Source organism: Pinus tabuliformis, chromosome 8 (assembly GCF_031772625.1).
Source record: "Pinus tabuliformis cultivar Carrire ecotype Pingquan chromosome 8, CPIR1, whole genome shotgun sequence".
In the NCBI taxonomy this organism is placed as follows: Eukaryota; Viridiplantae; Streptophyta; class Pinopsida; order Pinales; family Pinaceae; genus Pinus; species Pinus tabuliformis.
In genome coordinates this window covers 1,260,918,414-1,260,944,956 of record NC_142294.1, presented here as the reverse complement: position 1 = coordinate 1,260,944,956, position 26,543 = coordinate 1,260,918,414, and the positions used below count along the sequence as shown (strand labels likewise).

The 26,543-nt window shown below is 35.7% G+C and overlaps 1 pseudogene; it reads right to left on the bottom strand.

Moving 5' to 3' along the window:
• Positions 1-7,109: 7,109 nt before the first annotated feature.
• LOC149239969 (NAC domain-containing protein 18-like) lies at positions 7,110-26,129 on the bottom strand (annotated as a pseudogene).
• Positions 26,130-26,543: the final 414 nt, after the last annotated feature.

Below are 26,543 nucleotides of genomic sequence, written 5' to 3'. Positions count from 1 at the left end.
ACACCACACCCGTAGTCATACACCATCGGGTGGCTTCACCAAGGATGAGATCTGTGCATCTACCAATAGTGTCGCCCTCCCTACAAGTTCAAACCCTTCATAGATGAGGTACTCTATGATGTTGCTCCTCTTGAATTTTGTGATGTATTATTAGGCCAACCATACTTGTGGAAGCATCATGTTGTGTATGAGTCTAGGCCTTGCATTTTTATTATTTCTTTGGCCAATAAATTATATAGGACACCAGAGGTAGCACTGCCTACTACCATCTATTTGATATTTGTGAAGAAATGCAATAAGATCATTTCCCAGACCGAGAAATTTATCTTCCTTGTGATTTACCCTCAGGGCAAGAAGAAGTTTGTGGCCAAATCGACAACCTCCAGACAGGGATCCTTCGCACGATAGCAGCAGATGGACAAGGTTGTGGGGGAGTACAGGTACATCTTCACCTCACCTAGGGGTACCCCTACACTGTCAGGTCAAGCACTCCATCGATCGGACCTCAGGAGCACCACTACCCAATGAACCGATCTACTGACGCTCTATTTTGGAGAATGATGAAATTAAGAGGTTTATTCAAGAGTTGTTATAGAAAGGGCACATCAGGCCAAATTCATCACCCTGTGGGAGCCCAATCATGTTGGTACATAAGAAACATGACACCTGGAGACTCTGTATTGAGTATTGAGCATTGAATAAGATCATTGTCCATAATAGGTATCCAATCCCATAGATTGATGACCTTCTGGACCGACTCAAGGGGACCAAATATTTCAGCAAGGTTGATTTGAAGTCTGATTATCACTAGGTGCCAATCGAACCCTCCGATGTGTGGAAGACTTCCTTCAAATCCAAGGAGGGCCTTTTCAAATGGCTGGTCATGCCTTTTGGGTTGACAAATGCCCTTGAAACCTTCATGAGGTTGATGGAGAACATCTTTCAGCCCTTCACCAACTCATTTGTGGTATTGTATTTAGACTACATCCTCATTTTCAGCTAAAGTTGGGAAGAGCACCTACACCATATTCGGCAGGTCCTCCAAACCTGTGACAACACAAATTGTGTGCCAATTTGGAGAAATGCACTTTTGGTATGACCCAGGTTCAATATCTAGGGTACATCATTGATGAGTGGGGTGTGCATGTGGACCCAACCAAGATACAAGTTATTCAAGATTAGCGAGCCCCAACCACTCTAACAGAGCTATGCGACTTTCTGGGTCTTGCCAATTTCTATCATAGGTTCATGTTGGATTTATCTCATATCACTTGGCCTTTGAGTCAAGTCACTAAGGGTGGAGTGAAAACAAAGTTATTCTGGTCTGAATCTCAATAGAAGACTTTTGTTGAATTAAACCATCGTCTCTGCTTTGCCCCAGTGCTCACATTACCAGACCTGCAACAACCATTTGAGTTTGAGACATGTGCCTCCGACTATGCTATCGAGGAAGTTCTTACTCTGCAAGGCCATCCCGTGGCATATCACAGTGAGACACTTTTAGACATAGTCTAAAAGTATTCCACCTATGACAAAGAGATGTATTCCATTATGCACGCATGCCGATAATGGAAGCATTACATTCCGAGGAAGGAAATGGTCATCAACATAGACCACCGACCCCTGTTGTTCATACAGACACAAAGAAAGTCGCAGAACAATCACCATCAGAAATGGTCCACATATCTGCAACAATTCCATTTTAAGATCAAGTACAAGAAGGGAAACACCAATAATGTTGCAGTCTGTCTCAACCGACCACCAGTGATGGCATTGGTCATTGTGCTTGACTCTTGTGTACACGAGACTTCGGGGTGGTCGCATCTTAACAAGAGCGATCGAGAATTCGACAACACATACTAGATGCTCCTCGAAGGCAAGCAAGTTCCATATTTTCACCTCCAGGGCACACTATTATGACACATGGAACACCTTTGTGTTCCTTCAAGTGAGTATGCCAAGCTGATTTGGGAGGCGCACTAAAGTTGGGTTGTTAGACATTTCAAAGTAGAGAAAACACTGGTAGTGTTCCAGAAGTATTTTTTTGGCTGAACCTTCGACAGGATGTTGGGAAGTACATTAGATCCTACACTTCCTACGCCATTGCCAAACCGACAATCAAAAAGCAAAGCCTATATGCTCCTCTACCTACTCGTAGTCAGATTTGGGAATCCATCTCCATGGATTACATCTTGGGCCTTCCTTCTACTAAGCATGGAAATGACTGCGTTTTCATGGTTGTCGACAAATTCTCTAAGATGGTCATTTTGGCGACCTGTAAGAAGAGTATCATAACAGAAGCCACTACTATGCTCTTCTTTGAACGAGCGTGGGTACACTTTGGGATCCCACAATCTATTATCTTAGATTGAGACATGTTCTTGAGTAAATTTTGGTCAACCCTTTGGTCGATGTTGGATACCAAGCTCACTAAGTCCACGACCTTCCATCCCCAAACTGATGACCAAACAGAGGTCGTCAATAGGATGATGGTGCACATTTTGTGCATGTACAAATCGAAGCATCCACGCACATGGGATGAAAGCCTCCTTTATGTCCATCATAGCTACAACGGAGCTCTGCATATCTCAGCTAGTCACAACCCCTTTTAGGTGGGGTTGGAATTTTAGCCACTATGTCCCATTAATGTGGCCACACCACTTGCAGCTACTTAGGCAGATTTAGATAATGTCCAGTCTGAAGTTGACAGAGCTAATAACTTCATTGAGTGCATTCAAAACATTCGCGAGCAGGTCCATGACATATTGGATAGAGCTAATGCTAAGTACAAGCAGCCTCATGATCAACATCAGATGCCACACAAGTTTCAAGTGGGTGACAAAGTTTGGTTACATTTTCAGAAGGAGCGCCTCATTGGGCCCCACTGCAAGATTCACCCACTTCAATATGGGTCATACACCATCACCAAGGTTATAGGGGAAAATGACTTTGAGCTCAACGTTCCACCATTCCTTGGCCTACACCTAGTATTTAATGTGGATTGACTACGACCATACTTTCCCCCATTGTTGGACACATATGACGTTGTTGAACAGATCAACCCATGATGCATCGAACATGCCACAATTGACAGGATCATGGACACACAGATCAAGAACACTCACCAACAGGGGATCCATTTATATCAAGTTGTCAAAGCAGGCCAACTCCTTCACCAGGGCAAGTGGTTCCCCAGGGACCAGGTTCAACATAAATTTCCTCACCTCATGGAGGCTCTGCATGCAATGGGGACCATTGCTTCCTTTGGGGGGGGGGGGACTAATCCAGGTGGATATTGGTGGCCACCCGCCTATTCCACCTAAACCTCCAGTTGGTTTCATCAGTTTCCTTGATTATAACAATGTTTACTATTTTTAGTATCTTTTTGGGTCTTGAACTTCTGGAGTTATTTTGACCCCATAAACGCGATTTTTTAGGTATGCATCAATCCCTTGTTGTGCTATTACAAATCCTATAGTAATTGGAGGTATCTTTCCAACGAGGTATCGTACGTGCCAAATGGAGATTATATGACCAAGTTATGACCCTAGGAAGTTCGTTGCCCAACTAACCCCAATGGGCCCACAAACTCTTGGCATTCCATCACCTGGCTTTAGGGTTTTGGTTGTTTAGGATTTTCCTTTGTTGTTCAATAATGAAAAGGCCCTTGAGCCTCATTGTAACATAGTTCAGAGGCATGTAGCTGCCACATCTCTTCTTAGAGATAAGCTACCATCACCCGAGCTAGTTTATTTCCATTCTGCTTGTAAGCATCTTTCAGTGCTTTGATATTAATGAAATGAAGATTTATTTATGTGGCATCTTTGTGTTTATGTTTATATTGTATTATGTTGTGTTCCTGCATAAGTCCAAATCAAATCAAAACAAGAAAAAACTGAGAAGGATCCTTTTCCCTAGCATTTCCTAGGATCTTTCGGTTGGCTTCTTTGACGAAGCTACACAAGGAAACAAATGTTGGGGGGCGGGGGGGGGAATGATTAAACAAATTGGGAATAAATCTGCGTGGTTCAAAATCATCTTAGGATATGGAACAAATATAAAAGTTGAACTTCTTGTTGTATAATGATTCTAACTTCTTTAAAAAATATTAAATGCATTCAAATCATTAGAGATTCCAAATGTATTATTGACTGGTCAATGAGTAAAGCCTCGCTGAAGGTTCTAAATCTTGCTGCTTGGAAAAAAGAAATTAAGGATATAAGGAAGCACTTTCAGGAGATCAACTTTCAACACATTTATAGGGAGCTAAATTCAATAATAGACCTATTATTAAAAAGAGCTCTCTTTATGGCATTTAGTTACATTTATTATGAAGACCTTGTTGGAACCAGAGCCCAAAGTGCTCACTCAATGCCCATATGCTAGATGGGTCTTTAAATATCTTTTCCAACATTTTTTAAGACAAATTTTCTCGGTTACTGTTTACCAATTTCTTTAGTTAAAGGAGACGCCTACACCTTTGTAAAGTTTGTTTCAAATTTCATGAGCTTCTTTAGATAACTCAAAAGTTATAGAAAAATTGTACTACATTCTTCAATTCTAGATCAGTCTTATACTAGTCTGAAAACAATACATCTATATATTCATTTCAGTATTACACTAGTTCTATTAGTGTTGCTCACTTCTCGCAACATTTTATAAGGGTTGAAAACTCAGATATATTAACTCTGTCATGTACTTTTTTTAAATTCTAGATAATAGCAAAACAGTATCATTTTTTCTCTGGAAAAAAAAGAAAAAAAATGAAACTTATTTAAAAAAATTATTTTTATAAAGTAATAATCAATTTTACAAAAAAAATATAATTATGCTTTATCTTTATTACATAAAAAAAGATACTTCCAAATATTAAAAATGTAAATATAAACACTGAAAATGTTAAAATAAATCACACATTGTCAATCATCGCTTTTAAAATTTACATAAAAACTACATACAATATTAAATATCGCTCTAAAAACTTAAAAAAAAATTTAAATAAATAAATAAATAAATAATTCTATTCTAATAAAGATGATATTATAAAATGCTACAAAGTAGATATTATCAAAATGCTAAGGGGTAGAATAAAATTTATAACTGGATACCAAGATTGGAACATTATTTAAATCTACAATTTTCCTCCTATGAAAAACAAGCAATGAAATTATAATTTTATAGGCACTTTGCAAATGAGACTATAAAGTACTCAAATTCAAAATTTTAAAATGTTATAGGATTTAAATATATATAACTTTATATGGAAATGACATTATTCTTCTCGAAATAAGATTGTGACAGAAAGTTGTGGGGATTATAGGTTGACCATGAATTATACATAATATAATTTGAAGTAAAAAGTAATTAAGATAATTGAGTTATATTAGTATTAGTTTAGTTTTTATATTAGTGATTATACTAAGAAGGGTAAAGGAATGTTAATAGGATGTTTGAGGAGAATTTAAAAGGCAATATTAAGACACTGGTTTGTTGTTGTTTTTGGCTTAAATTTGCAATGAATTTGTGTATTTCTGAAAAAATTCCAGAAATCACAGAAAATGTATTTTATATATTTAAAGAAAAATGTTTATTATCTTCCACAAATTGATTATTTGGAAATAATTAAAAACATATTAAAGAATATATTTAAAAAAAAATCACAATGTTTTTTAGAAAGAAAATGTTCACTATCATTTATAGACTATTTTTGAAGGAAACTTATAGAAAGGAAAAATGTATAAAGTAAGCAATTTTTTCCCTCTTTGATCTTAATCGAGCTTAAAACAATATTCTCTTTATTAGCATATGTAAATTACTCCTTATGGGAAAAATAGAAAAGAAACATGTATAAAGTAAGCAATTTTTGTCCCTCTTTCATCTTAATCCAACTTACTATAATATTCTCTTTATTAGCATATCAAATCATAATTTCAAGTATGAAAAAAATTGAATCTATTAAAAGTTCCAATTTTTAAATTTATTCTATTAAGAGACCTTTTGTGTATAAGGAAATAGACCTTATTTACAGTTATGACAGATCTATTCTATAAAAATTGATTTCATATGTTTCGAATAGTAAAAACTAAAACTATTATCATACTATCATCAATAGATGAAAAGTGATTTTGGGTGAGTACCATGATTAAGGGATTGAAATATAAGAAAACAAGAGCAAAGAATAGACCCATATTTGTCGACATTGTGTACATCTCATTTTTTTTGGCTATTTGGTACAAGACTGAAGCCAAGGATGATAAAAATGAAGACGGTGTGGATGCAAGATTAAAACAGAATACAACTGGTCTACTCCTCTATAAACATTAATATATCAGAGTGAAATGTTACAATTTTCTGAAGAATAAAGGCTTGAAGCCATAGTCAATTTCTTTGCACTTAATACACTGCTTGTATATATCAATTAGTATACACATGAAATATAGTCCAGCAAGTTGTTATTGTTCATTCCATGCACAAATTATGACAATGTTTATATATACCATAGAAACTACTATACATATCAGTTGTAGAAAGAACAATCTATTTGATTTAGTATCTAGAATTTTTTTAAGTGTACAAATCTTATTTTGTTGAAAAGAATTCAAAATATTTGTGATGAGCAGTTTCTTAGGAGGTCAAATGCATGTTCTGTATGTAGGGAAGTCTAAATTTTTGTTGGTTGTCATTCAATGAGCTTAGGAATTTCTGTGATTGGAAAGTTTGATTAGGTTGCAATGAATTAAGCAAGGTCAAAAGATTGTTTTCGATGTTGTAGTTGTAGTTGCTCTGCATGTCATTGGATCTCTTTGCATGATGGGTTTCATCGTCCCCATATGCTAAGGAGACTGTCATCTTGAGAGAATTGAATTTATTTTCATTCTCCACTGCTAATGCTTCTTGTTTGGGGACAAATTCATATGGGCAATCACTATTGTTGTCATTGTTATTAATGAAACTGTTGTGAGAAAGGTTAGAGACTGGACTTGAGGTAGTTTGTTGTTGTTTCCATTACCATCCATGGCTTCATTGTTCAAAATACCCTTTATGAAAGGATAATCACTCTCCGAGAACCTATCGAAAGGGCCAAATTTGGGAAGCTATAGTTTGTTTTGCTAATCAATATCAGGCAAAGAAGCCATCAATTCATTTGCATTTAGTGATTCATCTCTTTCTCCCCCTTGTACTCTTTGAATATGACCATTTTTCTTGTAAATTTGACACAACACCCAATCAACAAGTTAGAGAAAAATTGTATCATCAAAATCAACAATACCAATTTTAGTTGAATAAATCAATTCCTATTCATAAAGAATCAAAAGTAGAGAATGGTGAAAGGAAAAATATTCATATGGATGAATAGTCACCAATATATAAACAATAGTTCCATCAATTTTTCTTATAAAATAGCCAAATTAGAAGATATCAACAATATCCTAGAGTGAAGATACAAGAATTCAACTAATATCTTATCAGGTCCCTATAATACTAGTGATTCCCCCATTAATATTGTCGTTGTATTCCTTATTGTTATTGTTGTGCCCCTATTGTCCCCATATTGTTATTATTATGCTCCATAGAATCCCACTATTGTTATTTTTGTGCCTTTATATTATTATTAGGTCGGATTTGGTTATTGTGACCCCTTAGACTCCTATATATAGAAAGGAGGTTTTGTCATTTGAATCATCTAAGAATTGTTCATTTGTGTAATGTAAAGGAGGTTGCCCCCTCCAAGAGGCTTATTTATAAGGCGTTGATATATATTTTCTATATTTTTGTGAGTTGGGTGAGTTGGTTTCATAACATTTGGTATCAGAGCTTGGGATTCTAGGGTTTCGCTGCTCCAAACAGGTCATCGTGACATTTTCGCTAATAATTTTTTTTGCTACAAAGTTTCAGAAGCTAAAACAAAAACCCATTTGAGACAGAATCAGTCTAAACCTCAGGTCCAAATTTTAGATCTTGTCTCGCTATATTTTCGGAGATATAATCTGAGGAAGTTAGGGTTTTTTAAGACCCCCGAATTACATTCCGAATAGGTGACCTTGGGAAAATAGTTATAACTTTCGCTCTAAGCATTAGATTGAATTTTTGTAAGAAGTTACATAAAGAGTATGGATTGTAGTTGTTTTGGGTATCATTTTCAGAACCTAAGGTTGAAACAGTGACCCGCGGCACATTGTACAAGTTCGCTTTATTGAACCAGTCTATACTCAGGTCATCATGGGAGATTTGGCATAACTCTTCATTGGAGAATCCAATCTTGGTCAGAATAGCACGGTTATAAATATTACTCATAGGGTTAGCACAAGAAGAAATGTCAAACCTTGGAGCTCCAAAATCACAGAGATACATCAGATTCAATATCGAGCTCCTACAAAGTGAAAAAGGTGTGTAGTTTTTTTTTTTTTTTTTTTTTTTTGCATAAACTTGGTTTGAAAAATTAGTTTGAAGGAATCCAAAAGGCATAGTGAAGCATAATTATCAGTAATTGATGCACTGAAGAAAGAAAATGGAAACACCTAGTAAGAAACCTGAAAGCTCTAGCATGACTAATGAAGAAGAGGAAGAAATGCAACATGATATATCAAAATTACGAGACCAAGTGCAACAAATTTCACTTGCACAAAAAGTAACAAAAGCTAAGATGGATGGTTTAAAGAAAGGCGTAGAAGCTAAGATGAATGATGTGGAAGCTAATATGGACGACGTGAAAGCTAAGATGGATGATTTAAAGAAAGGCATGGAAGATTTGAAGAGAGATTTGACAAAGTTTCTACAAGAAATTATTACTAATGGTGAACGGGTAGTAAATGAAACTCATGATGAGAATAGAATAAATGTTAATCATGATTTGATAGACTCTAACGTTGGATCAAAGAATCACCATGTTCCAAAGATTGATATGAGGAAGTTTGATGGCAAGGATCCCGGAACATGGATACTACAGATGGAGCAATTTTTCGATCTCCATAATGTGCAATACACACAAAAGTTACACATTGCAACTTTATATTTGGAACCAAATCAGTTTGTATGGTATCGATGGCTTTGCTCTCGTAAACAAATTGTCACTTGAGCTATTTTTACGGATGAAATGATAGCACATTATGAGGATACAAAAAGCGACACTTTTTTTAGCCAAATCTCAAACAAAAGGGTGCAATGATGGAGCATATTGAGGACTTCCAAAAGGGTAAAAGATATTCCAGAGGAGCATAGGATTGATGTGTTCATAAAGACTTTAAAAGATAACATCCAACATGAGGTTCACCTTTGGGAACCAGATTCATTGGAGAAGGCATTTAGGTTGGCAAGAAAAATGGAGAGCAAAATTATGGCAACAAGGAAGCCTACCACTCACAATCATAAAGATGGAAGTGTTGTTACCCCTAGCCATCCACAATCTACAAGGTTGACACCGCAACAATTGGAAGAAAAAAGAGCAAAAGGGCTTTGTTACAGTTGTGATAGCAAATACACTAAAGGTCATAAGTGTGCTGAGAAGAAATTATTTTACATAGATTGTGAAGAGGAGGAAGAAAAGGAATGAGAAATGTCAAAAGAAGAGGATATACACCAAGAACAAACCCTAGAAAAAGAAGAAATGAATCCGACCATATCTAGTAATGCATTGGCTGGAATTACCACTCCTCAAACTATCAAGATAGAAGGGCATATCAAGAAGAAAAAGGTCATAGTGTTGATTGATTTGGGAAGTACCCATAATTTTATTCAATGTAAGATAGCCAAGGAATTGAATTGCTTCCTGTATCCAACACCAGGGTGTCAAGTGATGGTTGCAAGTGGAGGAACCATAAATTGCTTAGGAAAGTGCCATAATATCAATTTATCCATGGGAGAATAGGTATTGAATAGCCTAATGCTTTCCATTCCAATGGGTGGTGTTGATCTTGTATTAGGAGTCCAATGGCTACAATCCTTGGGTACAATAGCTTTTAATTTTCAAGAACTTTTCATGAAATTCTCTTTAGAATGAAAGGAATTTGAATTAAGGGGTATCACAGGGAAACTAGGAAAGATAATCAACTCTAACGGAATGACAAAGCTTCTAAAGAAAGAACAACGAGGCATAATTGCACAATTATGTTCACTAGAGGTTCCCACATCGAAATCATCCATTTCTCCAAATCTCCAAAAAGTCTTGCAAAATCATTCCAAGGTATTTGAGACTCGCAAGGGCCTCCCACCCATTCGTGATCATGATCATGCTATTAATTTGATTCCAGGAAGTGTTCCTCCAAACATCAAGCCTTGCAGATATCCCTATGTACAAAAGAGTGAAATTGAATGTATGGTTGCAATAATGCTAGAGGCTGGCATAATTCAACCTAGTCAAAGTTCTTTCTATGCTCCAGTAGTATTGGTTCACAAGAAGGATGGATCATGGCGCATGTGTCCAAATTATAGGCAGCTCAACGAGCTCACTATTAAAGATAAATTTCCCATTCCTGTCATTGATGAATTGCATGGATCAATTTACTTCACAAAGTTGCATCTTCATTCAGGATATCATCAAATCAGAATGAAGACTGAAGACATTCCAAAAACAACATTTAGAACTCATGAGGGTCATTATGAATTTTTGGTCATGCCTTTTGGCCTTACTAATGCACCTTCTACATCTCAAGGTTTGATGAATTGCATTTTCAAACCCTTCCTTAGAAAATTTGTGTTAGTATTTTTTGATGATATACTAATCTACAAAAAGTCTTGGAAGGATCATGTCCAACATGTTGACATGGTGTTCAAACTATTGGAGGAGAAACAATTATATGCAAAAATCTCCAAATGTTTCTTTGGAGTATAAGAGCTAGAATATCTTGGTCATATTGTATCTCATGAAGGTGTTAAGGTAGACCCTAGCAAAATTAAAACCATTAAGGAATAGAAAATCCCCACATCCATAAAGCATCTACGAGGATTTCTCGGGTTGACAGGGTATTATCGCAAGTTTGTTAAGAATTATGGAAGAATAGCAGCACCTCTAACAACATTATTGAAGAAAGATGCATTTTCATGGACTCCAGAAGCAACAAAGGCCTTTGAACATCTTAAAGAGGCAATGTGCCAAGCACCAGTCTTAGCTACACTGGACTTCACAAAAACCTTTATTTTGGAATGTGATGCCTCAGGAAATAGAATTCGTGATGTTTTAATGCAAGAAGAAATACCCATTTCTTTGAAATCCATCCAATCAAAGCAAAGCATTTACACAAAGCTATTTATGAGAAGGAGATGTTGGAAATACTGCATGTTTTAGAGTCCGAAGATTGTCCTACCATGACATCCTTTTTGCCTAATGATCCTCTCTTTTCCTATATATTTACCACCTAAATATAGCCATATCTACCAGGTTTTGATGAAGGTATGCAATAATATGTCTTCTTGTTTATATTTAAATTTATACCCTATTGTTTTGTTAAAGTTGCAATTGGCTACCGAATAAGTTTGTTTCCGCAGCTAATCTAGGTTTCCGTAGCTGTCTCCATTGTTTGCAAGGTTCCGGAGTTCTAGTTCAGCAGTGAAGGGTGCAGATGGATAGAGGATGGCTCCTTTGTGGATCCCTTCCTATCCCCTCGAAATTGTTCATGAAGATAAGCGCAAGAGATCACGGTCAAACTCCAAGTCAACCGCCGGATTAATGTAGAACAGAACCCGAGATCGATTGAAACCTTATCGTTTTGCTTTCAGAATAGCAAAATGAAGGTTTAGCAATATAATTTTAGATAGGATAGAGATATTAGGCTTGAATTATTCATATAGTTATGCCAAGAGACTTGTTATAAAACTTATGGCCACACTATGATTTGTGTGCGCGCTGAATGATATAATTTTGAACAGTTTGTGAATTCTGTGTGAATAGAATTGGTTTTTGTGTGCAAGCATTGTGTTGTGGAAGCTTTGAACTGCTGTGTGGAGGGCCCCTACAAACAGTGACATGTTTTAATCAATTTCAATATGATTTCCTTTAATTATTCAATTGCTCTATTTTGTGTGAAAATGCAGCATAATGATTTCGCCAGCGAGTTGTTATTTGCATAAGAACTTTCGTTTGCTTTATACCTAGTTTAGTATGTTATTTAATTTGCTTTATACCTGGTACAACATGGTCATTTCATTTTCTTATTATATAGTTTAATTGAAGTGTGGTTAATTCATAATACAGATGTTGCTTGGGTTATTTTGTTTGAGCGAAAATTGAATAAGTAAAAGAGTGAGAATTCTCTCCTAAACAATTGATTTCAGACAATATTTCTCCATAGCTGATAGAATAAGTTTCTTTTTGCACTTAGAGAATTAGAAGCTGCAACATAAAGATTTGGGATCAAAAATTCCAAAACAATCTAATCCACGTAGAACCACTTTCATATCATCTACAAACTAATTAGATAGAGATTAACTCCTAGGAAACTTAACCAACATCCTTAAGAATTACGACACTAATATAATTGACAAACACTGTCTCCACCTCCATCTTAAGTTTAGATCTTAACAAATACATAACGACCTAATGAATAACTTCTAAGCACATATTGTGCACGTGTACTTCATCAGTCTACGCACCCTGGTTGACAATTTATGATTGACAATTCAAAGACATTGAATTGACCAAACATTTTGGCGCCATTGTCGGGGAAGTACAATTAGAAGTTAAAAAAAAACCATCATTAATTTAAAACATGACATGTGTAGGGATAGAGATTCTAGGTGTAGATTTGTAGGACAAGGGAGAAGTTTAATTCCCACAAATCCACTCACTTCACCACGATTTCGAGATTCCACACCACCTACTCAAACCCGAATTCCATTTAGAGGTCGACAAAGACTTCCTGAAGTCTCAAGATCAGAAATTCAATCCAAAACTTCACCTACTTCTTCTGCTGAAGCTATAATTGAAGAAAATCCTACATCCCCAACTATAGGAGTATCTTTCTATCCCCCATTGGTGAGAAAATTTTGGGAGAGGAATTAGAAGTTCCTAGTGAAGAAGAGGAATTGGAAACTTATTCTGAGCAACCATTGATAGAGGAACTAGAAAGATTATAAGAACACTATATTAGCTCCAAAGAATCTATCATGGCTGAAGAAGGGGAAGGAGAAGTACACAATGTCCATGGCGGAGAAGTACACAATAGATTTGAGGAAGAGGAAGAGGAAGAGGTAGAGGTAGAGGAGGGGGTAGAGGCAGAGGAAATCAAGATGCTTTTGGATTCCCTATTCTTGATGAAGATAGAACCCTCACAATGAAAAATGTATCATCCTCAATTCTTCCTAATTTCCATAGGAAAAGAAACGAAGATCTGGAGACATTTCTCTTCGAATTTGAAGTATTATGCAGATCATATGACTATCTGCATGATGCTTAAAAGTTAAAATTGTTCCCCGCCACATTAAAAGACTCAACATTAAAATGGTTCATCAGTCTAGGAGTGCATTCTATAACAACATGGGGAAAATGAAAGAGGCTTTCTTAGGCAAATATAGAGATTATTGTATGCCTAGTAACCTTAAAGATGAAGTCTTCAAAATGACACAAAAAGAAGATGAAAATCTTGAAGACTTGGTAGAAAGGTTTGTTTATAATGTTAAAAGAGAAAAAATGGATAATTTGGATGAAGAAACCTTAAAAGCTCTTTTACTCAAAGCCATTAAAGATGAATGGATCGATCTCCTTAACTTAACTAAACAAGATATTTCCCAACTACCATTTGCAGATATTTTTGATTTATGTGTACATGTTTCAAGGGGTAAATCACGAGTTGGAAAGAGTCCTAGAGACCCTCTCTTGTCAAGAATTAACAAGTCTGCAGCTGGGACAGTTAGCAGGGCAGAAATAGGAAATTTTCTTGACACCTTCAAAACAGATATTTTAGGGAGCCTAAGTGAGCATATAAAGTAGAACCTCTCTACTTTATAGCCAAAAGACCATGGAAAAACCCCCAACCAAATCAATCACAAGGATTTAGACAACAACAATTTGCCCAGTCTTCACAAAGTAATTGGAATTCAGTCTGGCAACCTTGGGTTCTGCCACAGTCACAACCTTGGAATCAAGGATGGAAAAATCCTTATGGAACCTATGCTCAATATCAACAATACTCGCCATCTTAACTTCCACCACAATTCTTACCCCCATCTAATCATATTCCTCAAGCTAATCAATTGTCACAAGTTCTAGTTCAGAATCAAAACCCATAACTTTCCCTACCATTTCCACAAAAATATAATCAACTACCCGCTCAACCACTTCCAAATCCTAAAATAAAATACCACAACAACCAGTGTACAACATGGAGGGTCAGAATCCTCAAACTTATGTAATAACTCCACTACACCTGAGCAATGTCCAATTAAGGTCTGGAAGAATATTATCAAGAAAACCTCCTGTTGTCATTCAAGAAACAAAATATAATCTTCAAAAACACAAAAATCAATCAGAAGAAGGGGAGACTTCTCTCCCTCAAAAATAAAATAAACAAACAGAAGAAATTCCAATAGATACTCCTATCATAGAACAACCCTCGATATCAGTTAAACCACCTTTCCCAGAAAGGTTGAAAATTGATGAAGGAGTAGAGAAACAAATTGTCTTGCTTGATTACAATATGATGGATGAATTGAGAAATGTTTGTATTAAGATTCCTTTATTACAAGCCATAAAAGAAATACCAATTTTTGCAAAAACAATTAAGGAATTAAGTACACAACGATCAGGGAGAAGAAGAAAAGATATAAAAAGAATTCAGTTAGTCAGAAAAATTGCAGACATTATGATGGGAAAGATGACAATTCAAAAATATTTAGACCTAGGAAGCCCCATTGTAAAAATTCACATCAATGGAACTGAAATACCAAACACACTGATTGATCTAGGAGCAGCCATAAACATAATGAGCAAACAAGTTATGGACACACTTAGGCTTCCTAACCTTTAATACACACCAACGTTATTGCAATTAGCAGATAGATTTGTTATTAAACCAGATGGTGTGTTAGAAGATGTTTGTGTATCCTTAGATTCTTGGGAATATCCTGTTGATTTTATGGTCTTAACACCCAAGAATAATCTAGGAGGACATCTATTATTTCTAAGAAGGCCTTAGTTGGATATAGCTGATGATTTTATCAGTTGTAGATCAGGCGATATGTTTATCTCAGATGGAAATTCTATAAAGAAATTTACATTATACCCCCTGCAAGAACAACAATAAATACATAGATTGAAGAATGGATAGAAGATGGAGAAGATATACAACCTATTTTTGTCATTGAACAAGTGAAAGAGGAAGACCAACTTTTAAATTTACTAGAAAATAATGAATCTTCCTCACATTATGAGCGTAGTCAAAATGATTATCTCTCATCTAAACAAGTATCATTGTTCTCCATGGAAAAATTTGGGAATTCCTCGACAGAAATCATTCCAGGAAAAACCTTGAATGTCAATGAAAACTTGGAAGAAATTCAAAAGAAACAATTGATAGAAACTTTACTGAAATATTCTTCTACTTTTGCATGGGAATACATTGACATGAGAGGGATTGATCCTAAAACTTGCATGCATCATATCTACATTGAAAAAAATTCAAGACCAGTTAGACAACCTCAGCGAAGAATGAACCCAAATCTAAAAGAAATTGTTAAGGAAGAATTACAGAAATTATTAAATGTAAATTTCATTTATCCAATATCTGACAGTCATTGGGTTTCACCCCTAGTAATCATCCCTAAGAAGAATGGAAAATGGAGAGTATGCATCGATTACAGGGAATTAAACAAAGCAACATTAAAATACCACTTTCCACTACCTTTCATAGACCAGGTCTTGGATACATTAGCAGGAAAAAAATATTTTTCCTTCTTGGACAGGTTCAGTGGATACAACCAGATTCAGGTAGCCCTTGAAGATCAAGATAAAACCACGTTCACTTGTCCATGGGGAACTTATGCTTACCGGCTACTTCCCTTTGGGTTATGTAATGCTCTAGCAACATTCCAAAGGGCAGTCCTCGGCATTTTCTTTGACCTTATTCATGATTGTGTGGAAGTATACATGGATGACTTCATAGAGTATGGGATTCTTTCAATGAAGCACTAGGAAATTTAGAAAAAGTCTTAATAATATGTCAAGAAACAAATCTCTCATTAAGTCATGTAAAATGTTTCATGATGTTTAACGAGGGAATTGTTTTAGGTCACCATATTTCCGGAGATGGAATTAAGGTAGACTCATCTAAGGTGGAAGTCATTTCTAAGTTATCAGTGCCAAGTTGTCAAAAGGATGTTATAAGTTCTCTCGGTTTTAATGGATACTATAGAAGATTTATATAAAACTTCACAAAAATTGGATCCCCACTCTTTAAATTACTCATCAAAGACTGTGAATTCAGTTGGAAGTATGAATGTCAAGTTTCCTTTGAAACTTTGAAAAAAAGAATTTCAGAAGGACCCATCTTAAAAGGACCTAACTGGAAATTTCCTTTCCATATCTCAATAGATGCTTCAGATTCAACATTAGGAGCTGTTTTGGGACAAAAAGATCTCACTCCTTATGCCATTTATTATACTAGCAAAAATTTAACTCCTGCGAAGTTAAATTATACAGTAACTGAAAAAGAGTTCTTAGTTGTAATTCATGCCATTAATAAATTCAAACATTATATAACTGCCTACGAAATTTTTTCCCACACAGACCATTCTGCCATTAGATACCTAATGAATGAACCAGTCACTAATGGAAGCGCAACTAGATGGCTCCTACTTTTACAAGAATTCAATATAACCATTCTGGATAGACCAGGAAAATAGAACACAATTGCAGACTTTCTATCTAGAATACAAAATGAAAATAATGATCAACCAGTAGAAGACAAATTTCCTGATGAATATCTTTTTGCAGTATCTACTAAATCACCTTGGTATGCAGATATTGCTAACTATTTGGCCACAGGAAAAATGCCATTTCATTTATCCCCTAGAGAAAAGAGAAGAATAGTCCACAATAGCACATCTTATTCATGGATAAATGAAGAATTATATAAGAGAGGACCAGATCTCATCATCAGAAGATGTGTTCGGGAGGACGAAATACTGGAGATACTAAAAGCTTGTCACAATGAGCCATGTAGAGGACATTTTTTTGACAGAACAATTGCTTACAAAATCTTGCTTTTAGGATATTATTGGCCTTCCATTTCTAGGGACACCAAGGAATATGTTAAAAGATGCGATAGTTGTCAGAGAATGGGCAAACGAACTCTTTCAAATGAAATGCCACTACAACCACAGGTACTTATCGGACCATTTGAAAAATGGGCACTGGATTTTGTTGGACCAATCAGTCCACGTTCAAAGCAAAAGAAGCATATTATGGTATGTACTCATTATGTCACTAAATGGGTAGAAGCTAGAGCACTTCCTTTTGCTATTGAAAATATTGTAGTTTCATTTATTTTTGAGGATATTTCACTCGTTTTGGTGTCCCAAGAGAAATTGTAATAGATCAAGGGACACAGTTCACATCTAGACTAGCGCAAAAGCTTGTGGACCAATACAAGATAAAACATCGGAAGTCAACTCCATACCATCCACAAGCCAATGGACAAGTTGAGTCCACAAATACGGTGATTGAGTCTATCCTCACAAAGATTGTACATCTACACAGGAAAGGCTGGGTGGAAAATCTTCCAAAAGCCTTATGGGCCTACAGAACTACATGGAGGAATACTACAAGGCATACTCCCTATGAACTTGTTTATGGGAAGCAAGTCTTACTTTCGATAGAATTCCAGATCTAGACTTATAAGATAGCAGTCCAGTTAGATCTAGACTTATCAGAAGCCCAGAAGCAAAGGATGACACAACTGAATGAGCTTGATGAAATCAAACATGAAGCCTTGCAGAGAACCAGCTTAGTGCAACAATAGAGGTCAAGATGGCATGTTAAGTACATTAAAGAAATGAAATTTCATCCAGGAGATTGGGCATTGCTCTTTGATTCAAAGTTCAAAAATTTTCAAGGGAAATTCCAAACCCATTGGCTTGGACTTTATGAAGTTGAGAATGTCTTTGACAATGGTGCAGTTGGAATCGGGACTATTGATGAAGCGAAAACTCCTCTATTAGTAAATGTACATCATCTCAAGCTTTACCAGAAGTCATTAACGAAAGAGGAATTTGTTAAAATATTTCAAGATAATTCAGAGCTGAAGATGGTCAAGAAGAAATCTTCTTCTTTTCCACCTTAGAAATTTTTACTCAGTTTACTCTTATATATATATATATACACACACACACAATAAAATTTTGTATAAACATGAAAACCAACATGTTGTGGGCATGTTTATACATAAAATTTAAAGTGAAAACCAGTTTGTTGGCACTTCAAATTTTCTTTTCAAAGAAAAAAAACAATAAAGTTCATCTTCATCTTCTTCTTCTTCTTTTTCCTCTCTTAGCTACAGAATCAGCAACTTTCCGCAGCTTGGACAAATTTCCGCAGCGAAGACAATTTTCTGCAGCCTAATAAATTTTTGAAATCCATAAGGACACTTGGTGATTTGGATTAAAGGACAATTGATAGCAAGGTACCTGCAAGAGATCAAAGGACAACAAATAAAGTTAGCAAAAGAAGATCAAAGGTACGTGCTACTTTAATTTAACAATAGGGAAGGTTATATAGCATATATGACTAAGACAATATAGTACTAAAGTGAAATCATTATAACCTAAGGGTAATGGTCGTCTAACAAAATATCATATGCCACCACTTTAAAATTCATGTCACGACCTTATACCAAATATTCCGAAGTAGTTACCAAATCATAAGTTTGAATGCGCCTAACGGTCATATTCATCCCCACAATCCTTATGATAATCCATCAGTTCTTCCCTATTCTTACACTCCTCTGAACTTTCATAGCCACTCCATCTTTTCGCCAACTAGAAAACCATACTAGCTCCATTTTCCTGTCAAGGTAGCCAATCTTCGAGGCAAAGCATCCTTCGGAATGGGGATAATTGCTTGAACTGAGCCAGCATGGAAGCAATTCCTGGAGGTTACCCACAAACTAGGGAGCTATTGCAAAGGAGACAATGGCTGCAGTTCATTGAAAAATTTGACGGCTTCCACAAAGAAGTAACAAAGACATTTGCGTGCTCATTTGATGGAATTGAAGCCGAAATTTGGGACATTAAGCTCACAGTAACAGAGTCTATGATCATTGAGGCTACCGAGCAGCCAAGAAATGGAGAAAAATGGTTTAAAAACAAGGGGATTGATAGTGAGGACTGGAAGGTATTCCTCAAGAATCCGAACATGGACACTACAGTCTACAAGAAAGGTATTCCTAGCACTGCTCTTAAAAACAAATGGAGAAACTTATTACTTGTGCTTCAGAAGTCTATCACTTGTGAGGGTAGGTTTGGGAAAATGTATTTTTATCGTGTTAGGATGATGATGCACTTCCTTGAGGATCATCAGATGAACCTCCCTTATTTCCTCTTAAATAGCCTTAAGAAAATGTCTACAAATGTTCAGAAGAAAATTCAATGTATATAAAACACCATGTATAATCATGGCCTGGTAAAAATATTGGTCGAATTTCATCTCCAAAGTATAGGGGATAACTGGGAGAGTTTCCTAGTAAGGAACCACTTTGAAGAAAAATCCCCAGAAAAAACAAGTAGCAGCAGGGCCCTCAGAGGAAGGAAGAGAACCATAGAAATGATAAAGGAATAGGCACCTCAAACTTAGACAGAAGTATTAGAAGAAGAACTACCTATAGTAAATATTTTGCAGAGAATGAAGAGGGGAAACCTTAGAAGAAAGAAAGCTAGCCCAAGTAAAGAAGAATTCTCACAAACTAAGACCCCTCCTCTAGAAGAAAAATAAAAGAATAAAAGGAGGAAAGTGCAGAAAATACAAACCCCACGGTTGAGGAGGAGCATGAGGTTGAGCACGATTCCACAAACAACCTCAAAAACTACAGAATACATTAATCTTGAGGAAAATGAGCCAAATGAAAAGGAACCAACTGAAGATGAGCCAACAGAGAATACTCCAACAAATATTGAGCCAATAGAGAACGCGCCAATAGGGGATGAGCCAATTGAAAACCTTGGAAATTCTCCAACAGGGTCACCAAGATCATCACCACAACCTTACAACTCACCTCTAAGAAGCTCGAAACACAGTCCGGGTATTGACCCCGCTCAGTGGGAAATATATGACTATATAGAGTCACTAGAAAGAAAAGAAGCAACAACAAAGGAAACAATTCAAAGCCCTGGAGAAGGGAGCAACTGGATAAATGAACAATCAACCTCAAACATCTTAAAGCAGGAGATCTTTGAACTAGAAACATTGAATCGATACCTCAAAAATGAGAATCAAGCATTGAAGACACAGAGTGAGATACAGATTGCAAAGAGTGACAATTTGATCCTTCATCTAAGCTTGTGGTATAAGAAAAACAAGAAGTTGAAGAAAGAAAACTGAATTATGCAGAGAGAGATTATCAATTTAATGTACAAAATTCTCATGAGAAAGCCTAAAATGTCGATCTCAGTGAAAAATAAGAAAACAATGAAACATGGAGACACCATGGAGATGATAAGAAAGAGGCACAAGTGAATGACCAGGAAGAAGTGCATGAGGACATACAACATCTCCAATCCGGGGGAATGTAAAGTTTGAAGATTGTCCTACCATGACATCCTTTTTGCCTAATGATCCTCTCTTTTCCTATATATTTACCACCTAAATAAAGCCATATCTACTAGGTTTTCATGAAGGTATGTAATATTATGTCTTCTTGTTCATATTTAACTTTATACCCTACTGTTTTTTTAAAGTTTCAATTGGCTACCAAATTAGTTTGTTTCCACAACTAATCCAGGTTTGCGTAGTTGTGTCCATTGTTTGCAAGGTTCCAGAGTTCTAGTTAAACAACGAAGGGTGTGGATGGATAGAGGATGGCTCCTTTGTGGATCCCTTCCTATCCTTTCGAAACTTTTCGTGAAGATAAGCGCAGGAGATCACAGTCAAACTCCAAGTCAACTACCAAATTAATGCAGAACAGAACCCGAGATCAATTGAAACCTTATCGTTTTGCTTTCATAATAGCAAAATGAAGGTTTAACGATATAAGTTTAGATAGGATAGAGATTTTAGGCTTGAATTATTGATATAGTTATGCCAAGATACTTACTATAAAACTTATAGCCTTACTGTGATTTGTGTGCGTGCCGAATGATATAATTTTGAATAGTTTGTGAATTCTGTGTGAATAGAATTGGTTTTTGTGTGCAAGCGTTGTGTTGATTGGAAGCTCTGAATTGTTGTGTGGAGGGCCCCTACAAACAATCACAGGTTTTAATCAATTACAATATGATTTCCTTTAATTCTTCAATTGCTCTGTTTTGTGTGAAAATGCAGCATAATGATTTCGCCAGCAAGTTGTTATTTGCATAAGAACTTTCATTTGCTTTATACCTAGTTTAGTCTGTTATTTAATTTGCTTTATACCTGGTACAACATGGTCATTTCATTTGCTTATTATCTAGCATAATTGAAGTGTGGTTAATTCATAATATAGATGTTGCTTGGGTTATTTTGTTTGAGCGAAAATTGAATAAGTAAAAGAGTGAGAATTCTCTCCTAAGCAATTGAGTTCAGACAATATTTCTCCATAGCTGATAGAATAAGTTTCTTTTTTCTCTTAGAGAATTAGAAGCTACAGCATAAAGATTCAGGATCAAAAATTCCAAAATAATCTAATACACGTAGAACCACTTTCATATCATCTACAAACTAATTAGATAGAGATTAACTCCTAGGAAACTTAACCAACATCCTTAAGAATTACGACACTAATATAATTGACAAACACCATCTCCACCTCCATCTTAAGTTTAGATCTTAACAAATACATAACGACCTAATGAATAACTTCTAAGCACATATTGTGCACCTGTACTTTATCCGTCTACGCACCTTGGTTGACAATTTATGATTGACAATTCAAAGACATTGAATTGACCAAACACGTGCACTTAAGAAATGGAGACCCTACTTAATGGGAAGACACTTCAAGGTAAACACAGATCATGATAGTGTTAAATACTTTTTGGAACAAAGATTATATTCAGAAGAGTAGCAAAAATGGGTCACAAAGATGTTGGGTTATGACTTTGAAATCATCTACAAAAAAGGGAAGAAAAATGTTGTGGCAGATGCACTCTCAAGAAAGGATAAGGATGTGGAAGCATTTCTTTGTGCCATTTCTATTATCCAACCAGATTGGATAAACAAAGCAAGGGATGAATGGAAAAATGACGAGGAAGTGTGGGCACTCATTCAAAATATACAACAAGATCCCACTACATCTAATACATTTAGCTAGAAAAATGATTCGTTATGGTACAAGGATCGGTTATACCTATGTAAGAATTCCCAACTCAAAGAAAAGATTCTTCGGGAATTGCACACCTCTCCCTTAGGAGGGCACTCAGGATTTCTAAAAACCTACCACAAGGTTAAGAAGGATTTTTATTTTTTATTTTTTATTTTTTTATTTTTTATTTATTTTTTTAATTATTATTTATTTATTATTATTATTATTATTATTTATTTTTATTTTTATTTTATTTATTTATTTATTTATTTTTCATTTATTTATTTATTTATTATTTTATTTTTTATTATTTATTTATTTATTTATTATTATTATTATTATTATTTTTTTCGGATGGCCTTAAATTGGATATTTAAAAGTTTGTGGCAGAATGTTTGGTTTGCCAACAAAATAAAGTTGAAGCAATTAAGACCCCATGACTATTACAACCTTTATCCATTCCAAGCCAACATTGGGATGAGGTTTCAATGGATTTTATCACAGGTTTACCCAAGTCCGAAGGAAAGAGTGTTATCATGGTGGTAGTTGACAGACTTACCAAGTATGCACACTTTTGTGTATTATCACATCATTTAAAGCCAATACAATTTCTATTGCATTTATGGAAAGAATTCAAAAGCTATATGGAAACCCAAAGATTATTGTAAGCGACAGAAATCCCATTTTCACTAGAAATTTTTGGACATAATTATTTTCTTGTCTTGGTACTCAGTTAGCTCATAGCTCATCGTATCATCCTCAATCTGATGGGCAAAATGAGATAGTAAACAAATGTTTGGAAGGATATCTTCATTGCTTTGTATCTGATAAACAGACATAATGGGTCAAATGGTTGCCTCTAGCTGAATGGTGGTATAACAATTCCTTCCATACTGCAACAAAAATGACCCCATCTATGGCACTTTATGGATATCATCCACCATCCATCACATCATATTTAAGAGAAAATCCTAAGGTTCAAGCGGTGGAAGATCACATCGAGCATCATCAACATGTTCTCCAACTCTTAAAGGATAACCTCACCTTGGCGCAGAATAGAATGAAACAGCGGGCAGATCAACATCGCAGCAAAAGAAGTTTTGACGTAGGTGATTGGGTATTCCTGCGACTACAACCATATAAACAAATGTCCCTCAAGCAAGCTAAGAAGGATAATAAATTATCACCAAAGTATTATGGTCCGTACAAGGTATTGAAAAAGATAGGTACTATGGCATACAAATTGGAGCTTCCTGCAGCTTCCCGAGTGCACCTAGTTTTCCATGTTTCATGCATAAAGAAGGTTATAGGTGACAAGCTTCCAGTTCAAACAATATTGCCAGAACTTGATGAGGAGGGAAAAATAATATTGGAACCTGAAGCAGTCAAAGAAACAAGAACTCAACAGCTACGAAATCGATCAATTCCAGAGTATCTCATCAAGTGGAAGAACTTACCCGTTGAAGATTCCACATGGGAGGATGAGAATTTTATACAGAAGCATCCAGAACCACTCAAGCATTGAGGACAACACCTTTTTGAAGGAGAGGGGCATGTTAGGTCCTTATAATACTAGTGATTCCCCCATTACTATTGTCATTGTATCCCTTATTGTTATTGTTGTGCCCCTATTGTCCTCATATTGTTACTATTGTGCCCCATAGAATCCCACTATTGTTATTTTTGTGCTCTTATATTATTATTGTTAGGTCGGATTTGGTTATATTATGACCTCTTAGACTCCTATACATAGAAAGGAGGTTTTGTCATTTGAATCATCTAAGAATTGTTCATTTGTGTAATGTAAAGGAGGTTGCCCCCTTGAAGAGGCTTATTTGTAAGTCGTTGATCTATCTTTTCTATCTTTTTGTGAGCTGGTTTCATAACATATCTATATACTTACTCTCAAAGAAATCTTCTTGTTGGGAAAATTGCTAGGCTTGACTCCACTATCGACAAGATGGTATTCATGCATGATCCAATTGATTTTTATCCCTTTGGGTGGTCTGCCTCCATAGAACACTAGGGCCTTTTTCACTCCCACCTTTTGTGTACGTCCTGATGTCGATGTTAATTTAGGCTTGTTTGTTCTAGTAGCTTTCTAGTACCCAAATTTTGCAGCTCTATTAGGTCTAGCCCCATTGGGGTATTCTCTTTCCCTTGGGCTGAAAATAATTCCATTCTTTCTCTGCAACAATTTTCCTTACCTACACATTGTTCATATACCCAAAAATTCTAGATGTTGTAGCTCTAGTAGGTCTAACCCCATTGGGATATTTCCTGTCCCTTAGCTCAAAAAATGCCATTCTTGCTCTCCAAAAGTTGCCTTACCTACACATAGGTCAGATACCTAAAAACTCCTATTTCAGAAAACAAATTTCAAGATCCATACAAAAACAATTTTGCTTATACAATCTTCAAAAGTGAGTTACTTGTAATGGAATAGAATATCTCTATGGAAATTGTGCATGATGTAAGGAGAAAGATCATAAAATTTTGTACAAAAGGGTTCTTGAGCTTAGCTGCAATTCATCTTATACTATAGATTTTTATGTTGGATTAATTCCTAAAGATATGAGGGATCCATAAAAATGAATTACAAAACAACAATATTCAACAAAGAGGTTTTTGATATTCAACAGGTAGTTTTCACAGACCAAACTTGTAAAGGTCACTTTTTGCAATAACCTTCACAGGCAGAGGCATGGAAGATTCCTTCTTCTTCAAGTAATAAACAACCAACTTCTTTCCTTCTTCTTCAAGTAATAAACAACCAATTCCTCATTTGTGGGGTGAAAACAACACATCATGTATACATTAAGGTAGATATTATACTCATGCCATTTCAATTTCTTAGAAGGTAGATATTCATAAAAGAGCACTTCATTTCACTGTCATTCTACTCTAATGTGTATTGTAAATCCTTAAGCGCTTCATACTATAATTATGAGTTGGAAAATTTATGTTGCATGACAAACTCCGCTCTACAAATCAAACTAGCACTTGAAGTAACAACCCATATGGATTTACTAGCACAAGGAAAAGTAAGATGGAGCTATCTTCTAACACACCTATGGTTATGTTGTTCTACAATTATCCATTTCTACAAAATCCATTTTGTTAGCCCTAGGCTTGAGTTTTAAAGGAAAGACTACAACTTGCTGCTAATGTTTAGATTTTGGGCAGAGCAAAACCATGTAAACTCCACAATCCATAACTTTTTGTTGTGGACTTTTGACCGAATATAGCATTACTATGAAGGCAATATGTATGGAAAATGAAAATCACCCGCACTTTTTCTTAAAAGTCAATGTTGACCAAACAAATACTGAATCACTGTTGGAAGGAACAAAAACATTATATCCCATTCTGTAGAAATTTTGAATAATATGACACTTATTCACAGAGATTATCCTGATTATACACTATTGTGGAATGCATGCATAATACATAACCTTCTCTACGTTGATCATCAATTTTGCGGAATTAAAACCAATGAAACATCAATCGCATGCACACATTAACATAGTATGTAACCCGTGGAAAGCATATAGCTGAAAACCCCACACTATCTGTGTATTATAATGATTGAGAACATGTAACAATACTCCTCACAATTACTCAGTACTATCTCCACCTGTTACACACAAACTAGCTCAGATCTAAATCAATCACAGGTTCAAATCTCCTCCATTACTTGCCTGCCTCCATTGCGCAATCCTGTATGAGAATAAATGAGTATGGCTGATCCAAACTCGTATTTCCTTTGGCTGAACCACACAATCCTCATTGGCAATACTCAATCCATTGATTTTGCAAATCTCATGCACAACTATAGTCACAACTGATAGAAATCTCCACCTCTAACACCTGTCTCCACTGAATTGTCCACGCACTAAGTTAATTGATGTATTCTTTAGTTGCTTTATGAGTTAATAATTAGTGAATTAATTCACATCACTCATCACTAGTGTATTTTGTAGTTAGACTAAATACAACTAGTTTAACCAAGTCAAACTGAACACAACTCCATCAACTCCTCAATCAACTCCACCAAACTCAACCACATGAGTTCTAATTGAAGTCCATCATGCAATAGCTCAACTGACCCATAAGAAAAGCGTA